The 15,795-nt window shown below is 46.1% G+C and overlaps 1 pseudogene; it reads left to right on the top strand.

Moving 5' to 3' along the window:
• Positions 1 to 15,795, top strand: part of LOC138526944 (cholesterol 24-hydroxylase-like) — a 309,525-nt pseudogene that overhangs the window by 231,441 nt on the left and 62,289 nt on the right.

Raw genomic sequence — 15,795 nt, 5'->3', positions numbered from 1 at the left:
ACACTTCAAAAGCATACATTATAAGAAAGGCGCACCTTCGCCTCCTTATATTACAGCCCCCCACTCGCTAGCACACTGGGGCTGAGTCACAATGTTTAAACACTAGTCACAATTTGCTTGTCAAATCCTTGCAACTTTTAAAAAAAAAATCTTTCCTAATTGAACATAAATCTTTCTTCACCATTCATCGGAGCGCTTTAAACATAGCCATCTTTCCGCTTTGCTCACTGCTTTTCGGCTCCGTGGTTTCATTCCCAAGCAGTAAGTCAGCCACGACAGATTTACTGAAGAGGAAAGATCTCAACCACACATGCTATCGGCCGTGGCAGGCTGACACAAAAGTGCTGTCTATTGGCTGTTTCAGAGCTGCAGTGAGACGACCAAGGAAAGGCGACCGCCTGCTCTGCAGTCTCTCACACAATTGTCATTTCACAGCGAAAAAGGAAAAAAGGAAAAAAAAAACAACTTAACACAGTTCAACACTCACTGCCCAATTACTCTCGCTTGCAAGATAACGGAAGCCTGTCTGCGTTCAAACAGATTATTTGGAACACTTCATCATAAATAGCCCTGTTCACAGCACCATAATGTATTGCTCTCCTCTGATAAGTGCACGGAACTACCATAAATCACCAATGCAATTATAGAGCAAATACTTCAACCCAAAAACAGACACACAATAACTCACAGCCACGCACGCTTTAGAAGATAATCAGCTCTTTACGGCTATTTATTCAAAGATTACAAGTACATAGAAATAACTCATAAAACTAACATGGACATAGATCACAGAAAAAGTAAAGAAGTCAAAGAAAGAATACATCACCATGAGCGTATTATTATTCTTCATCTCGCCCATTTACGGCTGGAAGACCCCGAGGACAGCCAGGACGAGAGTGCCACAGCTCACAGGAAGGCCAGGCGGAGCATCCTTCTCTGGCTGAAGTTTCACCTGACCCCTCCAGGTTTCCGCCTATATAGGCACTCCAAAAAAAAGGAGTTAATTCTCAAACCTTCTGGAATTGCACCTGCGCAGTTGAGGGACAGCCGTCGGTTGCCAGCTGGGTCAATCGAGAGCTCTCCCCCCAAGGAATGCAGGGCCTCCCTACTCTAAAAACATGCTCCACGGAGAACAGTTTCCCAGCATAAATGGCCTTGACGGCATACCAAGTTTGAAAAAAGCATGTTTGTCTCAGCACTGCGAATCTTAACACTTCAACAAAATGTGTGCAGCCTTTCACTGCGGAATGAAGTAAATATCCAACATGGCTCCGAGCACTCCCAGAATGCATTGTGCTCCCGCGCCATTTTGAACTAAGCATAAGTTGAGCAGAATAGTATATTTGTTCGATTATGCAGGGGTGCCACTTAATCCGAACAAAATTTGCAATTGTTCTATTGTACTTAACAAACTTAACTGTATAAGTAACAGGGGTGCAGACATCCCCAGCGTGCTTGGAATATGGGGACGGAAACATGGGCATGGAGTTAGGAACATTGGGGAAGATGCTATGGGGGGATAACCAGTGAAGGAGGTAATAAGGCACCTAATGGGTGGGTAAAGAAAGGGAGCAAGGCAAAGGTGGACTTGGCGGTGTAAGGAGCATGTTGTGCCAAATCTAGGTTTCACTATGTGGCAAATAACCCCTGGGTTAGCAAAAGGGGCACATGGGAGCAATGGCTATGCCAAGGAACACTGAGTGGGGGTTTCCAAAGGACATTAGGTGACGAGGGAGCAATGGAATGGGGAGGGGGAGCAATGGAAGAGTGTAGTGGGCTTTGGGAGAGGTGCATGGGCCTGTGTGGGGAGCAAGGGGTGCTGGGTGTCAATATAAGAGAACAGGGGGGCACTAATAGTGTCTTGGGAGCACTGGGAATTGACAATGGGGCCTTGCAAGGGGGCAGAAAAGGGCACTGGAGAGGTGAGTGCCAAAGCAGCAGCAGCACTGAGAGGGGTGAGACAATTGCCTGCACAGTGCTGTTTCACTCTATCTACTTTTCCAGCAACCTAGGCCTGTGCCTAGGAGCAATTGAATTTGCAGTGTGTGCAATACAAATAAATCAGAATTGTCACGACCAGTCAAATTAATCGATCAATTAATCAATTAGTCAGCCTTGGCTACTGTAACATGGCCTCACTCTCTCCACTTTGTTTCGAAAAATGTTATAACCCTTAACACACAGTCCAATCTTTGGCGATTATGTAACAGTTACAAGTACAACTCTCCAGGTCACAGGCAATATAGTATTTAATCTTAACAAACCCACCCTCTTGCAAAGCCTGGGCAAGTATGATGTGTATGCTTAGCAATCCGGTCAAATCTGAAGTCGACACTGGCTATATACCGTCATGTAATTTTACTGATCATTTAAATGTCATTAATCAGTCCCGAAACATAACGTAAAGAATTTATTTTAGAGATCAATTGCCACAAAAGAAATCACTCACAGTCCAAAACCCTTGCACAGGGTATATGTGACCCCATTCAAACTGCATCCGTGAAGATCTTCCCTTTAACCTTGACTCTAACATTCCCTCTGTCCTCATCCTACTCGATCTCTCTTCTGCGTTCGACACGGTCAACCATACCATCCTGCTCAACCGTCTCCGTGATAACCTGGTCTTTCCTCTCTGATCGGCCCTCCCAGGTCCAACTTGGGTCCTTCCTATCATCTATCTTCCTCTCTACCTGTGGTGTTCCCCAAGGGTCTAACCTCTCACCCTGGCTTTTCAACCAATACCTGGCAACTCTCGCCCACTGCATTGCCATTTTATGCTCAAATTTCCAGTGCTACACTCACGACACTCAACTCATTTTCAGGCTGCCCTCGGTCATCTCCTCTCCCTCTCTCATCTCTGATTGCCTAACTGACATTCAAGATTGGTGTGCCGCCAATGATCTTTTTCTGAATGCCAGCAAGAAGGAGATCCTCCTCATCGGCACACCTTCACCATCCTTTCCCCTCAGTCTCTGGCTGGCCTCCCTTGGCCCTCCTCCTACCCCCACCTGCGAGGCTAAGAACATCAGGGTCATCTTTGACTCCACAGTTTCCTTCTCCACCCACATCTCTGATGTTTCTAAAAAGTCAAACTTCCTACTGCACCTCCTCAGATGTACTCTACCTTTCCTCTCCTTCCCCCAGAAGCTCACTGTCTCCCAAGCTCTGCTTCTCTCTAGGTTGGACTATTGTAACAACCTCTTTCTAAATCTACCTGCCTCTACTCTCTGCCCTATGCAACTAATCCCAGCACTTGCCACTTGCTGGCTGCACTAACACTGTTTGTTGACTTTATTATTTATTTATTTATTATCATTTATCTGTTTCTCCTTTGCTCCGCCCTTTCCACTTCTCCCTCCTTCATGCACTTTTCCCCTCCCCCTCTCCCATGCACTTGCACATTCTCAATGTCACTGGGCCCAGTAAGATCATTGTTTTGTTCTCCCCTGTTCCCCTCCCTTGCCTTTTTCGCGCTCTAAAACACTTGTGTACGAGCGCGATACAAATAAAATATCAATATCAATTACCATGAGTAGTGATTTTCCACGGTGTGGGTCAGGTCCGGCAGGGATCTGGCAAATGTTGTGTGGATGCATAGTGATCAAATATTATTGTCAGGCAGTGATCGCCAAGATAAATGAACTGCTTGATTCCAGCTTTGAATGTAGCCCAAGAATATGCCTGTGGGGGCTGGTATTGGGGGGATGCAGGGGGGGGCAGGGGAGCGACACAACGTGGGAAGACGGTTGGCTCAATTCATGCTGATATTGGCAAAGAGAAGGGTGTCAATTGCGTGGAAGAAACCCCAGGGCCCGTCCTTGACACAATGGAAGGGTGATATCGTATGTGGGGAATGGCTGAGGTTGACCTTTTGCAGCGTAATCAGGACCCGGAGTTGGAGGACGGGGTGGTGGTAGATTGGAGCCAACTGTTGAATGAACTAATCTCCTTGGTGGACTTGAAACCTCCTTGAGGGCAGAGGCGGAACTGAAATATTTGGGGGGGGGGCTGCAGAGGGAAAGGAATTGAAGGAGGGGGAAGTAGAGGGGGCAGAGGGGGTAATAGTAGTATTGTTGGGTGGGACTGGGGGTTAGACATGCTGACTATGTAGCGATACTGGATGTTTAATTTTCTCTCTTTGGTTCTGAAGAGAGGAGTAAATGTCAACACTGTACTTTGACTTTTATGTTTATATTTTTAAAAAGTTGAATGTATGATGCAACCAATTGCCGCACATTCTGTACTTTGGTTTCTATGTACACTGAAAACTCAAATACATTTTTTTATTTTAAAAAAACTAATTCCAAAACAACCCCTTCTCTTCACCATTCCAACCAATAAGTCCTATTCCAGCTACCCAGGCCTTTTACGCGAAGGTATTTCAAAACCTCCACCGCTCCGGAAGCTAGGTAGTCAAAGTGCACGGTTGAGCTTGAGTAACCCATAATCGGTTTTTGTTAATAGAGCCTTTTGTCATTTGAGCAACTACATTTTCTCCCAGGTATGGGTCCTCAAAGAACTCCACACAGCACTGAGAAGCCTACTTCAACCCGCTAGAATGCAGATGCACATTGCTACTACTTGAAGCACTGCCTAGTTCCTTAAGGGACACCCCAGACCCTTGTGTCACTCAGGATTTGTGTTAATACACATGTAAATGAACCACCACACTAATGCAGTGTCCTACGATCCTAACCCACTCACCCTAGCCCATCACAACCCAAATACCATGTCCCACATTTGCAAAAATCTCCAATACTACCACACTCACTTCATCACATCTAGAATTGGTACCAAAAATACACTAACAACTTATATCATCGGTTAACCATGACACCTCATCCAGAGTTATTCGTCGATGGATCAGAGATATCATGATTTGCACCAAATACACAGCAAAATTAACACTAATTACAAAACTGTTTTTCCGCTTCTCCTGTGAAGGAAACATGAATGGAGGAGGCCAGTGTGAGGCTCACCCCCAAGAAATAATTTCAAGAAAATGACAATCAACATCTACAATAAAGGGAAGAGCACATTGCAGAACAATCCAGGCCGCTCAAGAGTCCAGATCCTGCATAGTCTCCTCAAGAAACCAAAACACCCTCCCATATCTAATCCAAACTACCCACCCATTGTAGAATTCCATGCCTATCACCTCACCCTCACACTAAGAGTAACACTAAAATAGCCCATCACCCAACCCATTACAAGCCACAGAATACATCTCTTGAACATGGGCAGAGACCAAATTCGTCACCCAAACAAATACCCACGTTTCAAATCACCCTTCAAAGGTTTACAAGTGCCTTAGATAGACATCTTGCCTTACTATCAATATCAAGGTAGCCCTCATAGACCTTCACGTGAATCCTCACCTGAACAAGCCCAAACATGCCTATCCCACCACCCACACCAGACTGGATAGTAGGAATGCTGAATACCATACCTGCTAACCATATGCCGGGAACATATACCATGCGATTGAAGACTTTGATAACCAAATACTCTGCTTTACGGAGTCATGGTTCACTAACATTTTCACGACTTTCTCAGACATACTTCTCCCATTCGGATTTAATAGCCATGCAAATAATGTGTGAAAGGGAGGGAGTGGGGTTGCAGTGATATAAACAGACACATCTCAGAGCATCCTTCTACCAACAGTTAAAACATTTGAAACAAATCATATGCAGATGTCTCCTAAATCTGAACGTGCCATTTACCTGTACCCTGGTATACCGACCACTAGCCCATGGCAGATCATTTATGCAAGAGTGGTTTGACGTTCTAACAAGACTAGTAGCCATCGCTGGTATATTATTTATACAAGATTATAATAACTTGTAGCTAACTTCCTGGAAATAACAAGGGGGTAATGGGAGTCCCTCTGCCAGACATTAGTCCTGGTTACAAGGGCCTTACCCAGAGTCTTTAGTTCACTAGCTTTCACAGAGGAGAAATATCCAAAACATATCAGTCTTTGTCCTGCCCTGGGGCAGTCCAGCACCAAAATGCTAGGCAATTCTCCTCTGAACAAGAGTACCAACAGCAATCCCAGACACGTGTTTCGGTCTGGTTAAACCTCATCAGTAGGGTGGAGCTGTGCCTCTCTAAGAATAATGAGCAAGGGGCACACGTCTGGATTCCCCTAGTAACTTAGGGTGAGACCCAAAGTTACTTAAAATATGCAAATAACAAGGGGGGTCGTGGTAGTCGCTTTGTCAGACATTAGTCCTGGCTACGAGGGCCTTACCCAGAGTCTTTAGCTCACTATCTTTCACAGAGGCGAAATATCCAAAAGACATCAGTCTTTGTGCCGCCTCTATGTGTGTGGGTTCACAGTTGCACTCTAGGTGTGTGGATGTAAAGCTTCACTTGTGTATGTATCAAAATATGCATTCTGGTTGGGTGGATGTAAAGATTAACCCTAGGTGTGTGGGTTTACAGATGCACTCTCGGTGTGTGGATGTAAAGACATGCTATTGGTGTGTGGATTTAAAGATACACTATCCACTCTAGGTGTGTTGATATATAGTTGCACAATAGGTGTGTGGGTGTACAGATGCAATCTAGGTATGTGGGTGTAAACAGAGTTTTCGCTTCTTCCACAGTGAGGCCACCGCTAGCCCTCGCTCAGGATACGAATGAATGCAATCTCGGTTGGCGATGTTATTTATTTTGCAAGTATGGGGAATTGTGAGGGTGAATCCTTGGCACTGGTCAGTAATATTAACTTAAGAGCAGGGTTATACAGGCAGTCTCACTCAGTAAATCATTCCAGTCCATCTTCATTCACAGATCTCTTTCTGGGATAAAAGGTCTCTTCATGTTCGATGAGCCAGAAGGCTGTATTACAGATGGTGACCACACCCCCCCCCCGAGGGACCAACATGGTTCCACTTTGTGCATATCACTGCTACATGGGTCCTTGTGGTTAATTTATATTTGTTCATTTTTACTTGTGTCTTTTAGGTGGCGCGCTAAAGCTACCTAAAAGCCAAAACTGTTGGTATGGGAAATGAAGATAGGAGAGAGGCTGGGATGTGAGGAGGAACACCCAGCCTGTGCATGTTGTTTGGGATTTTACCGACCCAATTCCATGCTTGTCTGTATGAACATTTCCTGTCTGCCCCTCCTACCCAAATCAACCCCACCCAGGATCTCTTTGAGATAGCTTTGTGCTTTTAAGGGGATGCAAGTCTTAAGAATGGCTGGGGTTTAATCACACATGTAACCTGCTCCTGGTGTAACAAAGATTCCTTACCAAGATATGCTTTCAGCCACTTGATTAATAAGCTATATCTGTGTCCTCCTTGGAGTGAATTTATGTTATAAACAGGTATAGGAAAAGCCAGGCATTAGATAGACATTTACCAGGCACCGACATCATATGCCCAGATACTAACTCCATTTGCCAGATGTTGCCATATTATGGCCAGGAAGTAGCATTATAGCAGCACCTTTAAAATGCAGATTGCATGCCTACACAAAAGCAAAATCTATTGACTTTGCCCAATGTTTGTTGAAAATATCAGTATACATCTGTCCTTCCATCTCCTATAAAGACCTTCAGTGCAAGAGTGCACGCCTTTGTCCATTCTGCACTCTTGCACCTGCTGGATGCTTGAAGGGAAATGCAATTAGAATGCATACTGTAGGTTATCAGGGGTCTGCATACAACCAGTGGCTCTCCAGATGTTTTGAACGTTGACTCCTGTGATCCCTCACAATTGCAGAACCCAATGCTAGGATAAGACACAACACTTAAAATTATTAAGCCTGTAGCCTCTACTGTTTTAACAACATTAATGCTATCTTTGCTTTACCTGTTTACCATATGCACTCATTGTGTTACACCTTTGTCTGTTTCTTTTGTGTATTGATTAATTCAAAGTAAGAATCTTACCCACAGAATGTGATTGATTGTGACTACTGCTTTTGTTTTTAATTGTCTAGGCCTTACTATACTTACTTCCCGTTTTCCCTCGGACCACGTTCCTGCATTGGACAGATTTTTGCTCAGGTAAGAAATGAAAGCGAAGACACGCCAGTCCTTGCTTACATAGTGTCCTACTATCTTGGAATTGTCTCCCTGGGTTTCTATGATCAGAATACTAAGCACAGCAGAGATAAGCTAAGCCCAGCAACCCATTGCCATTGACTAAATGGGGTCTCTGGGGAAATCTGCTGTGAACATCCCTCAGAGGCGGCCCACTCCTGGCGGTAATGACAAGGTGGTAAAGGGTGTGCTGCGCCAGGGCCCAGAATGCGGTTGAAGGCGGAGATATGGCGGGTAAACTCTCAGTAAACAGAGAGATTGGCCTGGCTCCAAGTAATGGATTTGTATCCAGGGATGTGGAGGACAATAAAGAAGCTGGGAATCTCAACTTAACTGTGATCTCTGCATTGCATAAAAGGCGAGACAAGGTGGCCTATAGTTGGTTCACTTTTGCCCGCCGGCTGAACTGCACCTGGCCTGGACACCATCAGGGCTACCAAAGCCTTAAGAAATTTCAGTCTGCAGTTGACCCTTTAAGCCAGACATTCTAAAATGTTCGGCTCGGGGATATAAGCCTTTTCCTGACTCGCAGTCTGGATCTTAAACCCCAAATCTATCACAAGTAGCACTTTGATTGCTATTCAGTTGAATATGAAACTCCCTTGTCTTGGAAGACTGGTTATTTTTGCTTGGGTTTATGTATTATACAACTTTGTTTGTTTGTTGGTCTTGGTCATTTTAAATATTATTTCTAGACAATTTACACAACAGGAAGAACAAGTTTACACAGCAAAACAATCTATAACTACACTGCAAGCTTTAATAATTGAGCCAATATGATGACATGGATTGAGCTAATCCAATACAAAGTCAGATTTTACCAATCAGAATTTGATATACGAATTCACGTTATTGACTGGGCCACCATCACATACAGTTTCACCATCCTTAGTTTGAGTTTCAGGGATTATAATTGGGTGAAGTTGCCATCTGCTCCCAGAGTTACTCATCGTGTGATGTCATGCAAAGTGCAAAGCAAGGGCTCTCTGATGGATATAGGCCTGGAACATGATGCACGGCCTTGGAACGAGGCGAAACAATAGCAAGGTGCTGGACACAGACCGAACCCGCAGCTTTTCACCCAATAATACATACTGGAAAAGAGGAAGCAAAGGTAGGAATTGGTTTTATTTTAATACATCTTTGTAGAAACGGGCCAGGAAACCAGCACGGTATACAAGTGCCAAAATTGTGGTGATTGAACCTCAGGGGCTCTATAGTGTTATGCACAAGCATCCTCTTCCAGAAACGTCAGTTAAGATACATTTAGTCAGTACATTAACAATGAACATGTACATTCAGCTTGCCTATGTACATGGTGCAAACCACCCCTCCAGCGGGCCTTTCCAAATAACCATAGTAGTACCTGATTCAGCAGCTCTCTGCCTACATGCTTCCTCGGTTCAGTATGGCCTGCATGCCGATTATCCTAACTACATCTGTCACGTATACACCAGTAACAAGGCAGTGTTGGGGGCGTAACTGGATGTTCTTGTGCCCTGTACAGAGCCTGACTTAATAGATGCAAGCCTTGTGGACTAATGTGTACATGCCAACCAATCAGCACTCATTCCACAAACCTCCCTAATCACGCTGTTTTTACTCATGGCTGTGTCTAAGCTCAGTCCATGGTTCATGTACGTCAAGGGCCCTATATGAAATAAACTGCTGTCAACACTCAAATAAAGGCTGTTATCAAGACTTGCTATTGCAGCCTAGAACACGCAGATGTACCCTTGGTTTTCCGTCTTGTTGCTCTGGTCAATGATTTTCAGTGATCTAGGCATGACTATTGCAATGACTACAGCAATCTGGTCTTGCCAAAGGTATTCATATATAGGCATAAACTAATACAGAACCCACCAGCCTGTCTTCTACTCTTCCTCGTTAAATGGTGCCATATGACCCCAGCCTCCAGGGACTGCATTGGCTCCCAATGGCTGGTAGAATGTTCTGCAATTCTGTCAAGACTTTATTGTAGCGTGGAGTAATGGACTTCCGTCCCTAAGCAACAAACAGCGAAGAAAAGAAACTACTCGCTGTTTGAGGATTAGAGCCACAGGTGGTGAAAGAACAGGAACACTGAGTCCTCCGGGTGGCTGCTGTAAGAAAATGGGCAGGTTAAGCAAACGGGTAAAATAGAAATGTCCTGCAGTACCAGTGATATGAAATAACAAAATAAACAACCAGATGAAGGAGCAGAGGGAGGATCTGATGGAGGGTCGGGTATCAGTGTGTAGTCCTGTTCTATAATGCTGGAGAATGGGAAGGGCCACGAGTTGGAGGAAAGAAACCATTTAGCCCACCAGCAGCACCTGAATGCAGAAAGGAAGAGTCAATGAACCAGGGCTACTTGCAGCACATAGCTCTGGAAGCCTGAGTTCCAAAGACTGAAGGTATCCAAAGTTACCATGGGGAAGACCAAACACAATCTGTGAAACAATCCGTGGTCTAGCCGTGAAATAACTGGGTACGAGGTTGCAGAAGGATAAGGCAAAAGAAGTCCAAAATACACGGTCCGTAGTCGTAGAAAACAGAAAACACAATCCGAAGTTCAAGAATGCCAAACGCCAAGTAAAACAGCTGAGAAGCAACGCTCGCCGGGAGAGCAGCTGTTTTATTTCCTGTTTGGAAGATCACGTGTTCCAATGTGTGCATCACGTGACGGGAAGGCATAAGCAGGAGCCGTTCGAGGAACCACGTCACGTGATCGCTTACCGGGCCAGACGTTCTTTCTGTATGTTGTGATGGTGGGGCTCCGCTTCATACAGAGCCGCCACGGAAGCCGCCAAGCACGGAGAAATGGTGCGCAGGAACCCGGCAGCACGCCTTTGAGCCACTGATGCTGCAGGTGGGTAACGTGACGGCTACAAGAGTGTGCTGTCTGGTGTTTTGTGTGGGGCAAAGCCTGGGGCACAGTGGGCAAGGACTGCACTGTGGAGCACTGGGATGAAGGATGCATGACAGAACCACACCCCCCCCAGGAGCGGAGCATGGACATCAGAAGCAAGTTCCCAGGATCTTTCCTCAGGGCCGTATCCCAACCAATCTACAAGGTAAAACAAACGGCCGTTGGAGATACGGGACCCCAGGATAGCACTGACCTTGTACTCCTCAGAACCATCCTGTACTACAGGGTCAGGAGGTAGAATCACTCTTGTGGCCTTGACGAAGGGTTTAAGGAGAGAAGCATGGAACACGGGGTGAACCCGCCAAGAAACGGGAAGGGATAAGCAGAATGCCGCCGGATTTACCACCTTGGTGATCTTGTAGGGGACAACAAACTTAGGGAGCATTTTCCTACTACCGGGTAAGTGGAGGTGTCGGGTCGACAACCAAACTCTGTCCCCAACCACATAATCGGGAGCTGGGGAGCGTCTCTTGTTAGCAGCGTCCCTCATCACCTCCTGCGCTTTGTGGAGGTGAGTGAGTGTCTGTGAATGTACCAGTGACAAATCCCTAATACAAGCTGAAGCAGCGGGAGTCTGGGAAACAGATGGAAGCGGGAAGGGAAGAGTGCGTGGATGCTGGCCTTACAAAGAATAGTAGGGGGAGAAACCCTAGGAGGAATGTGGGGCGTTGTTATAAGCGAACTCTGAAAGATGTAACAACCGATACCAGGAGCGTTGGTTCTGAAGAGACAAACAACGCAGGTATTGTTCCATAGCCTGGTTTACTCTTCCGGTTTGTCCATCTGTCTCTGGATGATATGAAGACGAGAATCGAGCATCGATTCTGAGCAATTTGGTCAGGGATCGCCAAAACTTGGATGTGAACTGTGAACCCCGATCAGAAATGAGAATCAATGGTAACCCAAAAAAACAAAACACCTCCTTAAAGAACATACCCGCCAGTTTAGGGGCAGGGGGGATGCCTGCACAGGGAACAAATCTAGCCATTTTTGTAAAGGAGTCCACTAACACCCACACTGTGTCGCAACCATTGATCCTAGGGAGATCTGTAACAAAGTTTGTAGAGACTGTATGCCAGGGTCTAGGTGGTATAGGTAAAGGTTGCAGTAAACCTAGAGGACGTCCCTTTCGATTTTTTGGTATTGACATATGATTTAACATCCCTGCGCATTGACGGCCACCAACACCAACGTTGTAGTAGCGCCAGGGTGCGATTCTGACTAGGATGTGCGTTGATAGGGGCATCATGGGACCACTCTTAGGCCTGGGTACGTGTGTCTGGAGTGGGGAGGAACAGCTTCTCCTGAAAAAAGGGTAGTCCGTCATGGAGCACAAAGTCCATTCGATCAATTGTTCTGGATGGGTGTTAACCCAACTTTGAATGGAAGAAAGGAGGTCAGACGGAGGCGTACATAGGCAAACGAAGTGTTTTTGTCTAGTAGTGTGTCAGGGTAGACAGGAAGAGAAACACCTCCCCAGGCATCGGGACAGGGCGTCTGCTTTCCCGTGAGACCTGCCGGACCTATGCCTAACAACAAAGTCATAAGCGAAAAAAAACAGGTGCCGGCGTACTTGTCTGCTATTAGAGCACTTCATTGATGCCAGGTCTTGTAGGTTTCGATGGTCTGTGTAGGCTGTGGTCTGGTGAGTAGCGCCAAGGAGGTGGTGCCTCCATACCTGGAAAGCCTCATTTATTGCTAATAATTCTTTTTCAGTGATGGTATAGTGTGTTTCAGCAGGAGTAAACTTACGAGACTGGAAAACAACTGGGTGTAGTTGCCCGGTATCCGGGCAGGCTTGTGAAAGAACTGCACCCATGGCAAATGAGGAGGCATCTGCTTCCACAACAAATGGCACTTCTGGGTTTGGATGTTGTAGAACGGGGGCTGATGTGAAAGCAGATTTGAGTGAATCGAAGGCCGATTGATGTACTGGCATCCAAACATAAGGGACCTGAGGGCTAGTGAGTGTAGTGAGAGGGGCTGTAATTGAAGAAAATCCTGAGATGAAACGCCTATGGAAATTGGCAAAACCAAGGAATGACTGTAAGGATTTCACAGAGGTCGGAACAGGCCAGTCTAAAACTGCACGTATTTGGCCGGTGTTCATTGCCAACCCTTGAGGTGTAATATGAAAGCCTAGGAAATCCACTTGGCCAACATGAAATAGACATTTTTTTGGGTTTTGCAAATAGGGCATGCGTACAAAGACGGGACAACACCTCACGTACATGGGCTACGTGTACCTGCATGGACGGGGAGAATATCAAAATATCATCCAGGTAAACGACAACGAAAGAATCCAGGTTGTCACTAAAGATGTCATTCATAAATAGTTAGAACATCGCAGGGGCGTTGCACAAGCCGAATGGCATGACCCTGTACTCATACAACGCATACCTAGTACAGAAGGCTGTTTTCCATTCATCGCCTTTACCTACTCTGACCAAATTGTATGTACCTCTCAGATCTAATTTAGAGTATATAGAAGCATGTGTTAATCGGTCTAACAGGGGCCCGATGAGAGGAATGGGGTACCGATCTTTGATGGTAATGGCGTTTAATTTCTTGTAATCAACTCAGGGGCGTAGATCCCCTTCTCGTTGTGGGACAAAAAAGATAGGACTGGCGGCAGGTGAAACAGAAGGTCGAATGTGACCCAAGTGTAAGGCATTCTGCATGTATTCTTTAAGGGTTAGATCCTCTGTAGGGGAAAGGGAATAAATCCTGCCTGAGGGTATTGTGGTATCAGGCAGGAGTTCTATGGGACAATCGTAGGGTCTGTGGGTCGAAGAGTTTCTGCACAACCTTTATCAAAAACCTCTTGGAAGTCAGGATATTCTGAATGAATCCCTTTCGTAGGGCTTCCACTATGTGTTGAGGTGGATCAAGGTCCATGGAGCTAAGGTCATCCAGGGTGAGCTGGGCGATGGAACCTAGCACTTGGGAAGGGGAGTCTGTGTTGACTGGATGCGTAAGGCAGGCAGATTGTCAATGAGCAGATTCAAAATACAAACGACCCAAGGTCCAGTCTACAACAGGGTTATGGACCCATAGCCAAGGAATTCCAAGGATTAACCAGTACTGTGGTGTAGTTATCAAGTCAAAGGAGATAGATTCCTGATGGGTGTCCTGAATCACTAAGGTCATGAGTGCTGTTTGTTGTCTTATGGGACAAGTTCCGTCCACCACCTGCGCCGGCTCCGGGTGGCTTTTGTTTTGCAGCGGTAAATTCAGTGTAGCTGCCAATGAAATGTCTATGTAGTTACCGGTTTCTCCGGAATCATTGACTAGTTGAACTAGTTTCATGTCGGGTGAGGAAAACAAGATTGCACATACTTAGATAGGTTTCATGGCGCAAGAATGTGTGTTGGAGTGCATGGGGGTTGAGTCCTGGCCCGTCCGTGCCCCTGAACCTAGGAACGGGCTTTCGGAAAACCTGGTGTTTTCAGTTTAGGTCAGCGGGGACACTCTTTAACATAGTGCCCATTAAGGCCACAATAGAAGCAAGCATTGGCTGACCTCCTTCGTTCTCTCTCAATGGCCGTAATGGGACTAGAAACCCCTCCAATCTGCATCGGTTCTCCTGATGATTCAGTGACTGTAAAGGACTTGGTGGGACCGAAACTGGCTTCTGCTTTACGTTCAGAACATCGAGCATCAACCTGTAATGCCAAGTCCACAAGTTTGTGGTATTGGACGGGTAAAGAGGGAACCACAGCTAAGGCATCTTTCATAGCCTCACTTAACCCTTTGTAGAAAACCACAGCCTTTTTGGCTTCGGGCCATGCTGTTTCTAGAGCCAGCTGGTTATATCTGGTGATGTATTCAATAAGGGATGACTTGCCCTGTGATAGCTTTAGGAGCTCAAGATCTCGTGACTGTGCCTTGTGGATGTCGAAAACTTTGGTCATTTCTGCCACCAAAAGGTCGAGATCATAAAGTACGGGACTATCGGTTTCAAGCAATGGATTGGCCAAAGTGGCGGCGCGACCACCCAAATGTGACAACGTGAAGGCGGCCTTGATGGTAGCATCCGGAAATGCTTGTGGTCTACATAGGAAGTGCAACTTGCATTGATTTAGGAATGTCCGGAATTCACGGGGGTCTCCCTGGAACTTTTCGGGAGCAGCTAAAGGAAATGGTGTCAGACAATCACGTGTGTGGTAACTTCAGGGCTGGCTTGAGGGGCACTAGGTTGGGGTTCTGGGTCACCGAATTCCGGGTCTGCAGGTAAACCGTGACGCTCACTCTGAATGGTGTCCAGATGTTGGTGGATAGCCGCCGTGGGGGCTGCCATATCGGAGTGAAGCACCGCAATGACTTGGAACAAAGCAGCCACCGGGTCCCCTGCGGAGTGATCCATACTCCAGGCAACGGCTTCTCAATCTGTCAAGACTTGATTTTAGCGTGGAGTAATGGACCTCCGTCCCTAAGCAACAAACAGTGAAGAATAGAAACTACTCGCTGTTTGAGGATTAGTACCACAGGTGGTGAAAGAACAGGAACACTGAGTCCTCAGGGTGACTGCTGTAAGAAAATGGGCAGGTTAAGCAAACGAGTAAAATAGAAATGTCCTGCAGTATCAGTGATATGAAATAAACAAGCACCTACCAGATGAAGGAGCAGAGGGAGGATCTGATGGAGGGTCGGGTATCAGTGTGTAGTCCTGTTCTATAATGCTGGAGAATGGGAAGGGCCACGAGTTGGAGGAAAGAAACCAGTTAGCCCACCAGCAGCACCTGAATGCAGAAAGGCAGAGTCAATGAACCAGTGCTACTTGCAGCACGTAGCTCTGGAAGCCTGAGTTCCAAAGACTGAA

The sequence above is a fragment of the Ambystoma mexicanum genome, chromosome 14 (genome assembly GCF_040938575.1).
Source record: "Ambystoma mexicanum isolate Mex_15411 chromosome 14, UKY_AmexF1_1, whole genome shotgun sequence".
NCBI classification, from domain to species: Eukaryota; Metazoa; Chordata; class Amphibia; order Caudata; family Ambystomatidae; genus Ambystoma; species Ambystoma mexicanum.
This window is presented reverse-complemented; position numbering and strand designations above follow the sequence as displayed.